Source organism: Herpailurus yagouaroundi, unplaced genomic scaffold, assembly GCF_014898765.1.
Source record: "Herpailurus yagouaroundi ecotype Mexico unplaced genomic scaffold, PumYag 216, whole genome shotgun sequence".
NCBI lineage: Eukaryota > Metazoa > Chordata > Mammalia > Carnivora > Felidae > Herpailurus > Herpailurus yagouaroundi.
Genome location: NW_024412447.1, coordinates 4,557,625 through 4,571,520, shown reverse-complemented (window position 1 = coordinate 4,571,520; position 13,896 = coordinate 4,557,625).

Below are 13,896 nucleotides of genomic sequence, written 5' to 3'. Positions count from 1 at the left end.
TCTCTAAAGTAAATAAACATAAAAAAAATTAAAAAAAGAAAAAAAAAACAAACAGTAAACGTGAGCGGCAGCAATGCCCTGTCTGCAGTCATCAGGAAGAGAAGACGGGATACAATTTTAGGCACTTCTTTTGACAGAAACCCAGCAGATAGTGTCCCCTCCACCGTGCAGGGGTGCCCCAGGGCTGTCTGCTTCCCTTGGTTTTTTCCTAGCATGCGATGGAAGGTATCAGCTTTGATTTCTCATTTACTAGTTTTGGGAAGGAAAGGTCCCGGTAACTATGAGGTTGCACTGCCCTGGGCTAAAAGTGAGGAATGACAGAGGGTCACAGTGAACAGTGAGCAGTAAAGGGCCGAGATTAGCCTGTGGGATGAAATGTAACCCTGCGGTTTGTCTGCCCTTGTGTTCCTGGCCAGAGGCCATGACAGGAGAGCAGACCAATACCAGATTGCCTAATAAGTTCCTGTGTGTGTTTTTTCAAGTCTGGAGTTTGGGGCATCCCTCAAGATAAGGAGCAATGAGCCAAAGGCAGCTGCGTGTTAAGGGCCATCCTTGGTTGGAAAGGACCCCAACCTCAAGTGCTTTCTCAGCCACAGGAGCCTGTGGCTTTCGGGGGTTCCCCGCCATGTTCAGCCAGTGGGTAAGAATCGGCCTGCAAGTGAAGCCTCTGCAGGGAATCTGTTTTTCTTTCTTTGTTTTTTGCTTTTTTGTTTTTTTTTTTTATAATTAAAAAAAATGTTTTTATTTTATTTTTGAGGCAGAGAGAGACAGAGCATGAGCGAGAGAGGGGCAGAGAGAGGGAGACACAGAATCCGAAGCAGGCTCCGGGCTCCGAGCTGTCAGCACAGAGCCCGACGCGGGGCTCGAACTTCCAAAATTCCTTAGAGGCTTACTCTATCCCTGACCCCCTCCCAACCTGAGGGTATATAATGAGTTACCTGTCACAATCCCAGTGCAGCTCTTCCTGCCCACGAGTCCTGTCCCCTTGCTTTAATAAAATCACCTTTTTGTACAAAAGACGTCTTCAAGAATTCTTTCTTGGCCATTGGCTCCGGACCACCCCGCCATCAACCCAAAAACTTCATCACTGGTCCCAGGAATTCAGCTGCCATTTTCAAGGCTACTTCAGAGCCTAGTCCCAGGGCAGAGTAAGGTCAGATGTCACAAAGTTTACTGCTCTTACCAAGATCAGCCATTTTTTTAAACAGGTACTTCTTGGGATGGTGCAAGCTTTTAGCTCATTGCTGGTGATCCAAAAAGGTTGATTTTGTATTGCTGTTATGAAGGGGCTGGCTTTCGGAATCCCTTACTCCACGATTTTCATTGACTTCAATTCCTTAGCATTCCATTTTGAATTTATATGTTGATGTTTTAGCTATATCTCAGGATTTTAGTTTAGTTTTTTTGGGGGGGTTCTCTAGGGATTGTAATTACGGGTGCCTAACTAGACTGTGGTCTACTAAGTTAGTATTTTAACACTTAGAGCAAAGTGTACAAACCTTACAACTTTACCGCAACATTATACGTATTTTAAAGAACTTAAGAGGAGAAAATTCATCTATTACATTTATTTGTATATTTATCATTTTGTTGCTCTTTCTTCGTTCCTTAAGGTCTAAGCTTCCCTCTGGTATCATTTCTCTTCTGCCTGAACACCTCCCTTTAGCATTTCTTTGAGAGCAGGTCTGCTAGTGATTAATTCTCTTAATCTTTGATCTGAGAATGTCTTTCTTCACCTTCCTCCCTGAAAGGTATTTTTGCCCCACATAGAATCCTGGCCTGATTATTTCTTCTATTTAAGCACTTTAAAAATGTTGTTCCACTGATGGGGCACCTGGCTCAGTCAGTGAGCATGTGACTCTTGATCTCAGAATTGTGGGTTCCAGGGGCACCTGGGTGGCTCAGTTGGTTGGGCATCCAACTTCGGCTCAGGTCATGATCTCATGGTTTGTGGATTTGGGCCCTGCGTCGGGCTCTGTGCTGACGGCTCAGGGGCTGGAGCCTGCTTCAGATTCTGTGTCTCCCTCCCTCTACTCCTCCCCTGCTCACACTCTGTCTCTCTCAAAAAGAAATAAACATTAAAAAAATTTTTTTAAGTAAAAAAAAAAAAATAATTGTGGGTTCCAGCCCATGTTGGGTGTAGAGACTACTTAAACATAAAATTTTGTGGGGAGGTGCCTGGGTGGCTCAGTCGGTTAAGCGTCTGACTTTGGCTCAGGTCATGATCTCACAGCTTGTGGGTCCGAGCCCCACATCGGGCTCTGTGCTGACAGCTCAGAGCCTGGAGCCTGCTTCAGATTCTGGTTCTCCCTCTCTCCCTCTCTGCCCCTCCCCTGCTCACTCTCTCTCTCTCTCAAAAAATAAATAAACATTAAAAAAAATTTTTTTTAATAAAAAAGTAAAAAAAATCTTGGGTGGCTCAGTTGGTTAAGCGTCTGATTTCAGCTCAGATCATGATCTTATGGTTCGTGAGTTTGAGCCCCACATCAGGCTTGCTGCTGTCAGCGTAGAACCCACTTCAGATCCTCTGTCCCCCTCTCTCTGACCCTCCCCTGCTCATTCTCTTCCCCTCCTCATCAAAAATAAACATTAAAAAAATAAAATCTTAAGAAAATATTCCACTGTTTTCTGGCCTCCATAATTTCTTTTTTTTTTTTTTTTAATGTTTTATTTTATTTTTTGAGAGACAAAGCGCGAGCAGGGAAGGGGCAGAGAGGAGGAGACAGAATCCAAAGCAGGTTCCAGGCTCTGAGCTGTCAGCACAGAGCCCGACACGGGGCTCGAACCCACGAACTGCAAGATCATGACCTGATATGAAGTCGGACACTCAACTAACAGAGCCACCCAGGCACCTCTTGAATCCGGAAGTGTAAGTCTTTAACCAAATTTAGGATATCTCCAGTCATTATCTCTTCAGGTATTTTCTCTGCATCATCTGTTTCTCCTCTCCATCAGGGTCTCATGACACGAATGTCCAACCTTCTGATTCTGATACTGCTCCGTGTGTCACTGATGCTCCTTATTTTCTCAATCCTTTTCACCCTGTAATTTATATTTACCTGTCCTCAATCTTACTGACTCTTTCATTTGTCATCTATTCTGTTACTGAACCCATTCAGTGATTTGGTTTTTACATTTCAGATACTGGGTTTTTTATTTTGAAGTTCTAAAGTCTTCTTTTTCATACAGTTTATGTTCATCTGCTGAAAACATGTTCCATTCATTTCAAGCATATTTACCTTTCCCTCGTGGAGGATAGTTACAATATAGCTGCCTTAGGGTCTTTGATAATTTCAACATCTGGGTCATCTCAGGGCTGGTAAATGGAGATTGTCTCTTCCCTTGTGAATCGGTCTCATTTTCCTGGTTCTTGGTGTGTTGAGTAATTTTGGATCATAGGCTGTACATTTGCAATACTGCTTTTTGTTTATTTTTGTTTTTGAGACACTGGGTCCTGTTACTTTCTCTGGAGAATGTCGGAATGGTGCTTTTTTGTTTGCTTAAAGCAGGTGGTCAGCTTGGTTGAATCACACATTCCTTCCTCCTGTGTTCAGCGGTTCCAATGCCAGTTCAGTTTTCAAAGACTTTGCTACATATCTGAGTGCGGCCCATGGAGGCACCGTTGGGACATGTATTCGTTGATACGCAGAATTAGGGGAACCCATTCCCAAGCTCCTTCCTCTCCAGAGTTTCCTCCACACTCCCCAGGTCCCCTTTTCCAGATTCTTCCACAGGATGAGATTCTCTAAGAATGTCTGTCCCGCCCCCAAACCCGCTGCAGGCACATTTCTTTATGGCTGGGCCTCCTCTGGAGTGAAGAGAGAAAAGACAGAGGGAAACAAATCATTCTTCACACAGCAGGGACCCTTTGTCCACGTTCCTCCATCCAGAAAGTGGGTCTTCTCTCAGGATGTTAGGTGTCCACGCCCCCTCCCCCACCATGGCAATGAGGTTCCTCAATGGCTCTGGCCTCAGGGTAGGACTAGGGAGAAAAGGAAGAAAAATGTGGTGATTCTTCTCCCACACTCCTGCTCATAGGGGCCACTGTCCTGGTCTTGTGGCCATAAACACTAGTTTTTCTTGAAGGTTTTACTGTCTCCACCTGTTACTCAAGGCCCCGCTTCGGCTGGCCCTCAGCCCAAGGCCAGTAGATAAAGGAGATTAAAAAAACAAACAGGAAACCACCTCTGCCATACTGGTTTCTCTTCATGTTTTGACTTTCCTTCCCAACCTGCCTGCTAGTACTTACTTTTCACAGCCTTCAGGTCATTGCTTTTTGGGGTTTTCCAGTTTTCAGTTGTAATCAGCCGATGAGGGGGATGAGTCCCCTTTTATCTCCTTAGAAACCCTTCCCACAGATGTCATTTGCTCTTTCCTTAGGCCTGAGGATTACTATTCAAGAGGGAGAGAACTAATTCCAGACCCTTATGCACCAGGCTTGGGGGCTTTCTGGCAATACAATCTTAGAAAACCTAGGTTGATTGCCAATTAATTTCATTTCTGGGGACATAATTATACATTGGCCATGGCCAGTGGTTTCCGAAGGTTGTGCCACTCTTTTTTTTTTTTTTTTAATGTTTATTTCTGAGAGACAGAGCATGAGTGGGGGAGGGGCAGAGAGAGAGAGAGAGAGAGAGAGAGAGAGGGAGAGAGAGGGAGACACAGAATCTGAAGCAGGCTCCAGGCTCTGAGCTGTCAGCACAGAACCTGACGTGTGGCTCGAACCCATGAACCGCGAGATCATGACCTGAGCTGAAGTCGGATGCTTAACCGACTGAGCTACCCAGGCGTCCCCGGCCCGGCCACTCTTGAGCCCCCAACAGCACTTTGACCGCATGTTGCATTGATGACCCAGCTTGGTGTGGATTAACTGCTGAGTCCTGAGTCCTCCCTCTAGTGGCCTTGACCCAGGGCCTGGATAGGGAACCCCAGGTGGGGGTAGGACTGCAGAAGCCCATAGTGGATGCCAAGATCCACAATCCAGATCCTCCTCCCGCCTTAGGGTTGAAGGATGTACCCTCCTGGGCTGCCAAGACAGCACCTACCTGCTGGCCATTCTCAGACTTGCATCCGCTGAAGAGCAACACCTCCCTTGGGGGTCACGGCCCCTCCCCTGTATGTAATGATTGATGCCAGTTTACGAAGTCCGGGCCCTCTTGTCCCAGCTCGTGACCAGCCTGAAGACCCTCTTGGCTTCAGAGGTCCCCATCGGGTTGCCTGGGGGCTTCACTGAGACCACGCCACACTCCAAAGCCTCCCTCGGCCTGGTCTTGCCTTTCCCCTTCTCCATTCCAGTTCCCTGCCGTCTGTAGTGGGGCAGGTTCGTCTCCATCCCAGAGTCAGCGTCCTAGGAAACCAAACCTGTCACGGAGCCCCCTCTGCCGCCAGGCCTAGGCTGTGTCCTCTGTGCTAAAGGCAAGGTTCAGGTACAGGCACTGGGTGGCAGGCCATAGCGGCCAGCATGGAGCCGTGGCTCAGCCTGCTGTTCTACAGACCCAGAGAGGTCAGCTTACATGCATCACGTGTCTTCTTTCTGGGCTGCCCACTGGTTTCCTTAGCCGTAGCCACTGATTGGAGTATCCACCCACCGCTTGAAAACTGATTTCCGCGCCACCCATACGATACCTAAATTGCAAAGCTTCCCCGCTTTGCTTCTTGGAGGCTTACTGCTGCCTTCTGGCTTCAGCCAGGAGACTGTCCTTCTATCCCTGCTGAAGACTAGGAGGCTCACTTCAGTGGCCTGGTGGCACCACCGGGCTGATAAAGAGCTTGCTAACGATCCTGGTGTCTCTTCACTCACCCATCTCTCAAATCAAGGGTGAAGTCCTCTGAGCCCCTTTGGGAGAGACAGTAGAAGGGGGAACGGAACCTGGGGCAGGGGCAGAATGCCCCTGTTCGGTGCAGCCCAGGGCTCTAGCCCCAACGTCTCTGTATTCCTTCCTCAATCCAGGCCAAGGGCAGTGCCCCCAGGCACAGAGCTATGTTTGGTTCGGGTTGGCATTGGCTCCCCTGGAAACTGCTACACCACACCCTGTGGGCAAGCTGGCACAAAAACACAGACTCCCATCCGCACTGAAGCCTCCCGTTCAGCCTGACCCAAGAAGCCACACTGTGCTTCCTGTGCATAACTTTTCTCACGGTCTCTTTCACCCCTACTCCCTGCCGCGCCCCCCCCCCCCATTCATATTACTGAAGTTCCAGCCCCTCTATGACCTTATCTGGAAATGGGGTAATTGCAGATGTCGTTGGTTAAAATGAAGTCATCAGGCTGGGCCCTTGTCCAATGTAACAGGTGTCCTTATAAAAAGGGGAAATTTGGACGCAGACACACACACAGGGGGAACACCATGTGAAGATAAAGGGGGTGATGCTTCTACAAGCCAAGGAACGCCACAAATCGACAACAACACCAGAAGCCGGAAGAGGGGCATGGAACAGACCCACCCTCACAGCCTCAGAAGGAATCTCCCTTCCCAACACCTTGATCGCAGACTTCCGGCCTCCAGAGCTGTCCCACATTCACCTCTGTGGCGTCTGCCCGTTGTGTAGTGTTTCGTCATGGCAACCTCAGGAAACTCAAAGAAGAGTCCAAGTGGAGCTCCCTTTCGGTGACCCAGGAATCAACCTCAGACCCAGGTGTTGGCCTGTGGCTACCAGTGCTCTGACATGCTCTGAGAGCAGCCCCACGAAGGCCCCGGTTCCACCTGGGCCTCAGCAAAGGAATGCTGAGGTCTTCCTGGAAGGGAATGAATGCCATCAGATGGAACCATCCTATAGTGTGGTCCTGGCATCCCTGTCCCCTTCCAGTGATCCTCGAGCACCTCAACATCAGAGGACTCACGGTTTCAGGTGGCCCTAGCTCGTACCGGGATTAGTTGTTTCAACAGAACACCTCCCCTCCCCCGCCCCCGTCCTGGAACATGTGTGGGAATCTCTGTGCTTTGTCCTCATCTTGGCCCAATAGCCAGTTTCGAATCCCACATTTTCCTGGGGCGTCTGGGCCTCAGTGCCACTCCTAGTACAATTTCTGCATTTGTGAGGGTTCTCTGTTTCTAGAAACCAACCCTGAGTGAGTTAGGCAAGGAAAAGGGGTTCCATGGAAGCACACAAGCGCTCGTCACAGCCAGGGTGGGACCCTGCAGCTCCTGCACTGGTGCGTTCAACCCAGCCACCTTTGGTTCCCATGTGCCTCCGCTCCACCTCCCCGGCAGAGGCAGAGGATTATCTGCCCATGTTGGGTCAGATGCCCCCCACTGAAGTTTGGATTATTATACCGAATGGTTTTCCCTCTGCTAGCAAGTGTTTGGTTATTTTATTGATTCATTTGACAATACGTGTTGGGTGTCAACTGAAGGAAGTATTGGGAAGACAAGGGTGACCAACCCAGACGAATTCTTTGCCCTTGCAGCTGGCAAGACCCCAGTCAGATTGTAAAAGCAGAATCAGGCGAACGCCATGGGTTCCTGGTGCTCTGAGAGGGAACACTGCGGGGAGGAGAGGGGGGGATTGACCTGAGGAAGCCATGCCCGACATTTGCTCCCTGGGCCACCACCATGAGTGCTTTAGATGCATTCCAAGCCATCAGCGCTGCTCCCCAGCCTGTCATTCTTCCCAGGATCATATTCCAAACCTCCTCCACCCTCCCCAGTGGGAGAGAAAACTTCCTGAAGCCCCACGCCGTCAGCTGGGTGCAAGTCTGTCACATTCTGCCCCCTACTGAGGGACCCGCTCCTGGCCCATGGTCTTGTCTTCTCTGTCTCTTCTTCTCTCTGTCCCTTTTGCTGTCTCTGCTGTGTCTCTCTCAGTAAGGAAAAAAAATAAATCAAAAGCTTAAGATTTTAGAAACTGGAACTCAGATGGACCTGAAAGGACCTGACTTAGCAGAAGACTAAGCTGTCAGAGGGGGAAGCCAAAAAGAACAACCTGATCCCCGCCCCCCTCCCCACTGCCCAGAAAGCCTTCAGAACCTGAGGTTCCCAGTAGGGCTGGAAACGGAAAGATTGCTGCCAGGCGGGTCTCCAGACCTCCCCTCCCCCTTCGCATCTGCTCTGGCAAAAGCCTGGTACCAAATAGGCTCTGCCTCTGGGGACACTGGGCAGAGCCAAAGGCAGGAAGAGTTCTTGAAACCATGGGGATTTAGCGAAATCTGCTTTCTGAAATCTGAGTCTTCTCTTTCCCCATTTGGCTCCTAGAACGCTCATGACCAAGTTACTTGCCCAGGCAGGTGATCAAACGAGTCCTTTCTAGACAAACTGAGCGGCCCGAGAGAAAACACTAAGAGATGCTGGAGGACACCCCTCCCCATGGCGGGCTCCCCGACTGTCCACACCCCCCTCTCTTGCATGCCGATCGATTCACTCCACACCACAGCCCAGCATCACCTGGCAGCTTAGGAAATCCTTCAACAGGAGAAATGAAACAAACACTTTGTTGTTGTTGTTGTTGTTGTTGTTGTTGTTGTTGTTGTTGTTGAAATGAATTGGAGCAAACAAGGACGATGAAGGAAGCAGGAACAAAGTTAGCTGTCTTCAGAGAGGTGGGAGCCAACATTGCAATTGTGAAGCAAGAACACGTGTAAGGAAAAAACCCAGTCCGAGAATAAGAAAGCTCTGAAATTAAAGAGAGGGTTGCAGAAATAATTGAAGCAAGCGTGGAGGATAGTGATGAGAAAATCTTCTAGGAAGTGTAACCAAGAGGTGAAATGATGAAAAAATGGGAGAGAAATGACAACATGAGATGATCAGGGACCAGAATGGCACAGGACATCCTCAACAGCAACACTGGACAAGGAAAAAGTGTCTTTAGAGTCTGGGGAGAAGCAGGGGCGCCTGGGTGGCTCAGTTGGTTAAGTGTCCGACTCTTGATCTCCACTCAGGTCTTGGTCTCAGGTCTCTGATCTCAGGTCTTGATCTCAAGGTCATGAGTTCAAGCCCCGGGTTGGGTTCCATGCTGGGTGTGGAGCCTACTTGAAAATAATAATAATAATAATAATAATAATAATAATAATAGGGGAGCCTGGGTGGCTCCGTTGGTTGAGCGTCTGACTTTGGCTCAGGTCATGATCTCATGGTTCATGGGTTGGAGCCCTGCGTCAGGCTCAGTGCCGACAGCTGGGAGCCTGAAGCCTGCTTTGGATTCTCTCTGCTTCTCCCCCATTCATGCTCTGTCTCTATCTCTCAAAAATAAATGAAAAAAATTTTTAAAAAATAATATAACAAAATCTGTGGAGAAGCCATTGCCCTTCTATAATCCATACCCAGTTACACGAAAGAGAAGAAGCTTTTTAGACATGAGGGCTCCCCAAATTTTACTTGCCATATACTTATTCTCAGGAAGACCACTCAAGAATGTGCTCCCCCAGAATGAAGGTCGGGATAATCCATTCAAGCTGCAACATTCCAATCACTCCCTTAGCTCATAAATGTGTGCCCTTCCAGCATGGGTTGGCAGGGGGCCCTGCTTTACAGAGTCACCAAATGTGCCAGCTCTTTGCCTGTTGCCTCTGGACCCAGTCTCCATCCCGCCATATGCTCCATTGGGGGAGGCCCGGAGACGGAAAACTCCATTTCCCAGGCTCCCTTGCCAGCTGGCCTCTGGCTAGATTCTGCTAATGGGAAGCACCAAGGAGGGATCCGAAGTCAGGATGGAAGAGAAGACATTTCCCGTTTCTGGTGGAGCCTTCACTGGCTGGTGAGTCTGGGCTGGTCGTTTCTTGCTTACACACCCCAGTGTCCGAGAGTGGCTACCATAGCCTCCCCGATACAGCAGTTGTGTCTCTCTATACTATCTTATTCCCCTCTTGCTCCTCTAGCCCTGGAGGTACTACTAATCTCTGGGTCGTCCCATTGTCCCCTGCGTAATACTGCAGCCCTTTCGAACATGTTTGTGACCATTTTCCTGCATTAAATGTTCTGCTTAATTACTTAAGAGTTCTGAGGTTTTCCCGACTGGACTGACGGCTCAGGCCGACTAAGGCTCTACCATCGTGTGCTTGCACCACGGGGAACACATCTCTTCCAAGGCCACACGGCAGGGAAGGCGTGAGATGGAGATGTCACGCCAGCTCTTAAGTGCTTTGGCTTAGACATAGCACGGGCCACTTCCTTTCACAGTCCCCTGGCCAGAGTAATTATTTAACCCCAGTTGAACTGCATGTAAGACTTGGAAATGTAGGGGAGCACTTGGGATATTTGGTGAGCGCTAAGGGTCTCTATTATGACCTAATCAAGGAGGAGAAAGAGGTCACAGAGATGGATGTAGGGGGGAGGGAGAGAGAGAGAGAGAGAGAGAGAGAGAGAGAGAGAGAGGCAAAGTCCCAGATGATGACACTGGACTCCGGGCTGACACCAGCACTCTGCAGGGCAAACCGCCCAATTTGGGTCCAATGGAAGGAGGCTCCAGAGGGATGTCTGGAAACAGACAAATGAAATGAAACAAACAGATTTTCTGAATAGTTTGACCAGGTGTAAAGTTGGGTTCACAGGCATTTACTGAGCCATAAGAGCATGTGAAAAGACTTTTCAGGAGATTCTAAAAGTGAATCAAAGCAAAATTTAAAAAGAAAAAAAAAAAAGATGAGAGATTAAGTCCAGGAAGAACTAAGGGTTGTACAAGAAGGAAATAGTATCACTGGGCTCAGCAGTGAAAGATATTTACAGAGATGTACTTAGGGAAACAGTCAATGTGGATTTACCCCCAAACTGTCATAAAACCATATGGACAGGTGCAGTCTTGCCCTGCAGTTCCACAGCTGACCACTAGGGTCCCTCCAGACTCCACAAGTTAAGAGCATCACTCCCAGCAGGACTGCCCCCACTGTAGAGGTCAGCTGCAAGTTCAGGGGTCCCCAGACCCCCAGTACTTCTGACCAACTGGCTACAAATTCAGGGATTCCTTTGACCTACTCAGGTTGGACAATAATTAACTAGATCAACTCAAAGAATTCCAGTAAATGCTATACTTATAATTGCAGTTTTACTACAAAGGATAGAAAGACGGACCAGCACTGGTTCCTGAAGACATCCAAAGTCTGGGAGAGTCCGGAAGGTAGAGCTTCTGTGTCCTCTTTCTGGAAACAGAGCACCCGTCACCAACCAGGAGGCTCACCTGAGTCTTGGTGTCCATAGTTTTTATTGGTGTTTCATTACATTCATATGTTGATCGAATCATTGGCCATGTGACTGACCTCAATCTCTAGCCCCAGAGGTTGGGTTGACATCACCAGCTCAGAGCCCCAACCCTGTAATCATATGGTTGGTCTTTTTGGTGTGGCCAGACCCCAACCTGAAGCTAATCCAGCCCCCAACCCCTGAATAACAAAGACATTCCTGTCACTGGAGAAACTCCAAGAGTGTGGAAGTTCTCTCCCAGAAAACTGGATAAAGACCAGACAAATTATTGTGGGCAGGACATGGACATATGTATGTGTGGCTTAAAGAGTTAAATCTGCATCCTCCAAAGTAGGCTGTCCATAGATACTACCTAAAATGGAAAAACCAAGTAATAGCACTATGAGCATGGTATTTAGAAATATGGCGAAGGGTGCCTGGGTGGCTCCATTCGTTAAGCATCTGACTTCAGCTCAGGTCATGATCTCGCAGTTCGTGAGTTCGAGCCCCGTGTCAGGCTCTGTGCCGACAGCTCAGAGCCTGGAGCCTGCTTCCAATTCTGTGTCTCCTTCTCTCTCTGCCCCTCTCTCGCTCGCTCTCCCTCTCAAAAATAAATAATTTTTTGAGAGAGAAAGAGACAGAATGTGAGTGAGTTAGGGGCAGAGAAATAATTTTTGAGAGAAAAAGAGACAGAATGTGAGTGAGTTAGGGGCAGAGAAAGAGGGAGACACAGAATCCAAAGCAGGCTCCAGGCTCTGAGCTGTCAGCACAGAGCCGGATGCGGGGCTTGAACTCATAAGCCATGAGATCATGACCTGAGCTGAAGTTGGACGCTCAACCAACTGAGCCACCCAGGTTCCCCTATAAATAAACGTTTTAAACTTAAAAAAAAAAATGGCAAAAAATATCAGAAGAAAGTGGACTTGGAAATGAAAAGATTTTTGTTGTTGCTAAACCCTCCTAGAACAATTTGACTGACTCAATTCGCTTTGTGTATTACCTGGATCAAAGTTAAAGGGACAAAGAGGAAGAAAAAGGGTGGCCACTGTTTGTGAGGCGCTCAGTCATGGACAGGAGAAAGACTCTTCCGGATGGAGCTGTTGATGTGGGAAGACAACTTATGCAGGTTTTGATTATATAAAGGAAGCAGAGTCTGTGGAGGAATCAGAGAGGAGGCAGACCCAGAGGAAGTGGGAACCAAGGGTGGTCCCTCTCAGCAGCCACCGGAGAAGTGTCCAAAGCCTCCCAGAGGGGGGATAGCATGAGAGATTTAGTGACAGGGAGGTCACTTCACTGGTGACATGAGAGGGAGCTGTCCAGGTGGAGTGATGGGGCCCAGGCCAAGCTGGAGAGGGGGAAGGAGGGATAGGTAGACGGAGATATGGACAGATTGCAATGGGGCATCTTTCCAGGAAGTTCCGCCATGGGGGCAGGAGAGAGAAGGGGCTGCCTGGTTTTTAAGACGGGAGAGCCGTAAGGATGAACAAACGCTCTTGGCAAGAAGCCAGCGGACAGAGAGAGGTTCAAGATTTAAGGAGTGAGTGGATCATCTGGATGGTCTGGGTGTGAGGTCTCCCAGGGGAGGTGAAGGTGCACACCTGCCGGGCCAGAGGGGGGATGCTCACTTACCCTTCAACTCCTGACATGCAGCATGAGGTCCCTGTTCCACACATGCTAGGTAATAATTTGCCTCGTTACCCAACTGGAAGAGGCCATGGTGAATCCAGAATTTTCTGCCTCCAAAGATGGGCTCCTGTTGCACTTGTTCCCCCGAAGAGGCAGAGGTGGCCCTCTGTCCTCTGGAGCACCCAGTCTGGGGGTGAAGCTGAGAGGTGGCCCTCTGTCCTCTGGAGCACCCAGTCTGGGGGCAAGCTCCCAGAGAGAGGAGCTTTTCAGAGGCCTGGAGGAGAAGCCCCAAACTCCACTGCCTGTGGGGCCAGAAAGTATCCAAAATGGAACAAGGGGGGGCCAGGTGAGCATGGAGACGGTAGGGAGGGAAGACATCTGTGTCCCCCTCCAGTGAGGCTATTCCCAGACTCTACCCCAGGAACAGCTCTCCAAGACCAGGTGTTTGGGTTTTTCAAGAGGATTGGAGTATCCCGATTCTCATGTGAACTCTCCAGGTTAGGACAGTGCGGCAAAGCTGATAGGATATGGAGATGGTCAGGTAAGGCCTCCCCAGGCAGGGGTCAGCTTGGCACGTCCAGAGAGGCCTCTGCACAGCGCTACTGAGGTGGGGGCCTGGGGAGGACAGAGGTTGGGGGCGGCGGAGGGGGCTTGATCACCTGCCTTGTGCACAGAGGGAGCCAGCCGGGCTTACCCTTCAGTTAACAAGGTCTGGTCCTTTGGGGTCCCGACCCACTGTCCAAGCGGGCACAAACACCACGCCCCCCGCAGGCCTGCCTTCGCCATCCGGGGCTCCAGGAGGAGGGGTTCAAGGTGCGGAGGGGGAGGCCTCTTTGGGGTCCGCTGGGGGCGGAATGGGGCCTCCCCATCAGGTGAGTGTCATCTAATTGAGCGCTAATGAACCACAACTAGCAGCCCGACCAGGGGCGCCCTGAGACCGCACGCGTCTCCACGGTGGCGCGGGGGTGGGGGGCGGTGAGCAGGAGCCTGGAGCCTGGAGCCGCCCCGCCCCCCTCGGGGCAGCGACAGTCTCGCCACCCCCGCGGGTGCGCGGCCGGGCCCGGAAGGGTTAAGCCCACCGAGCTCGCCGCGGCCTAGAGCGGCGGCGGCGGCGGCGCGGGGGCCGGGGCGCGGGGCGCGCGGGTGGCGGGCGGGGGACAGG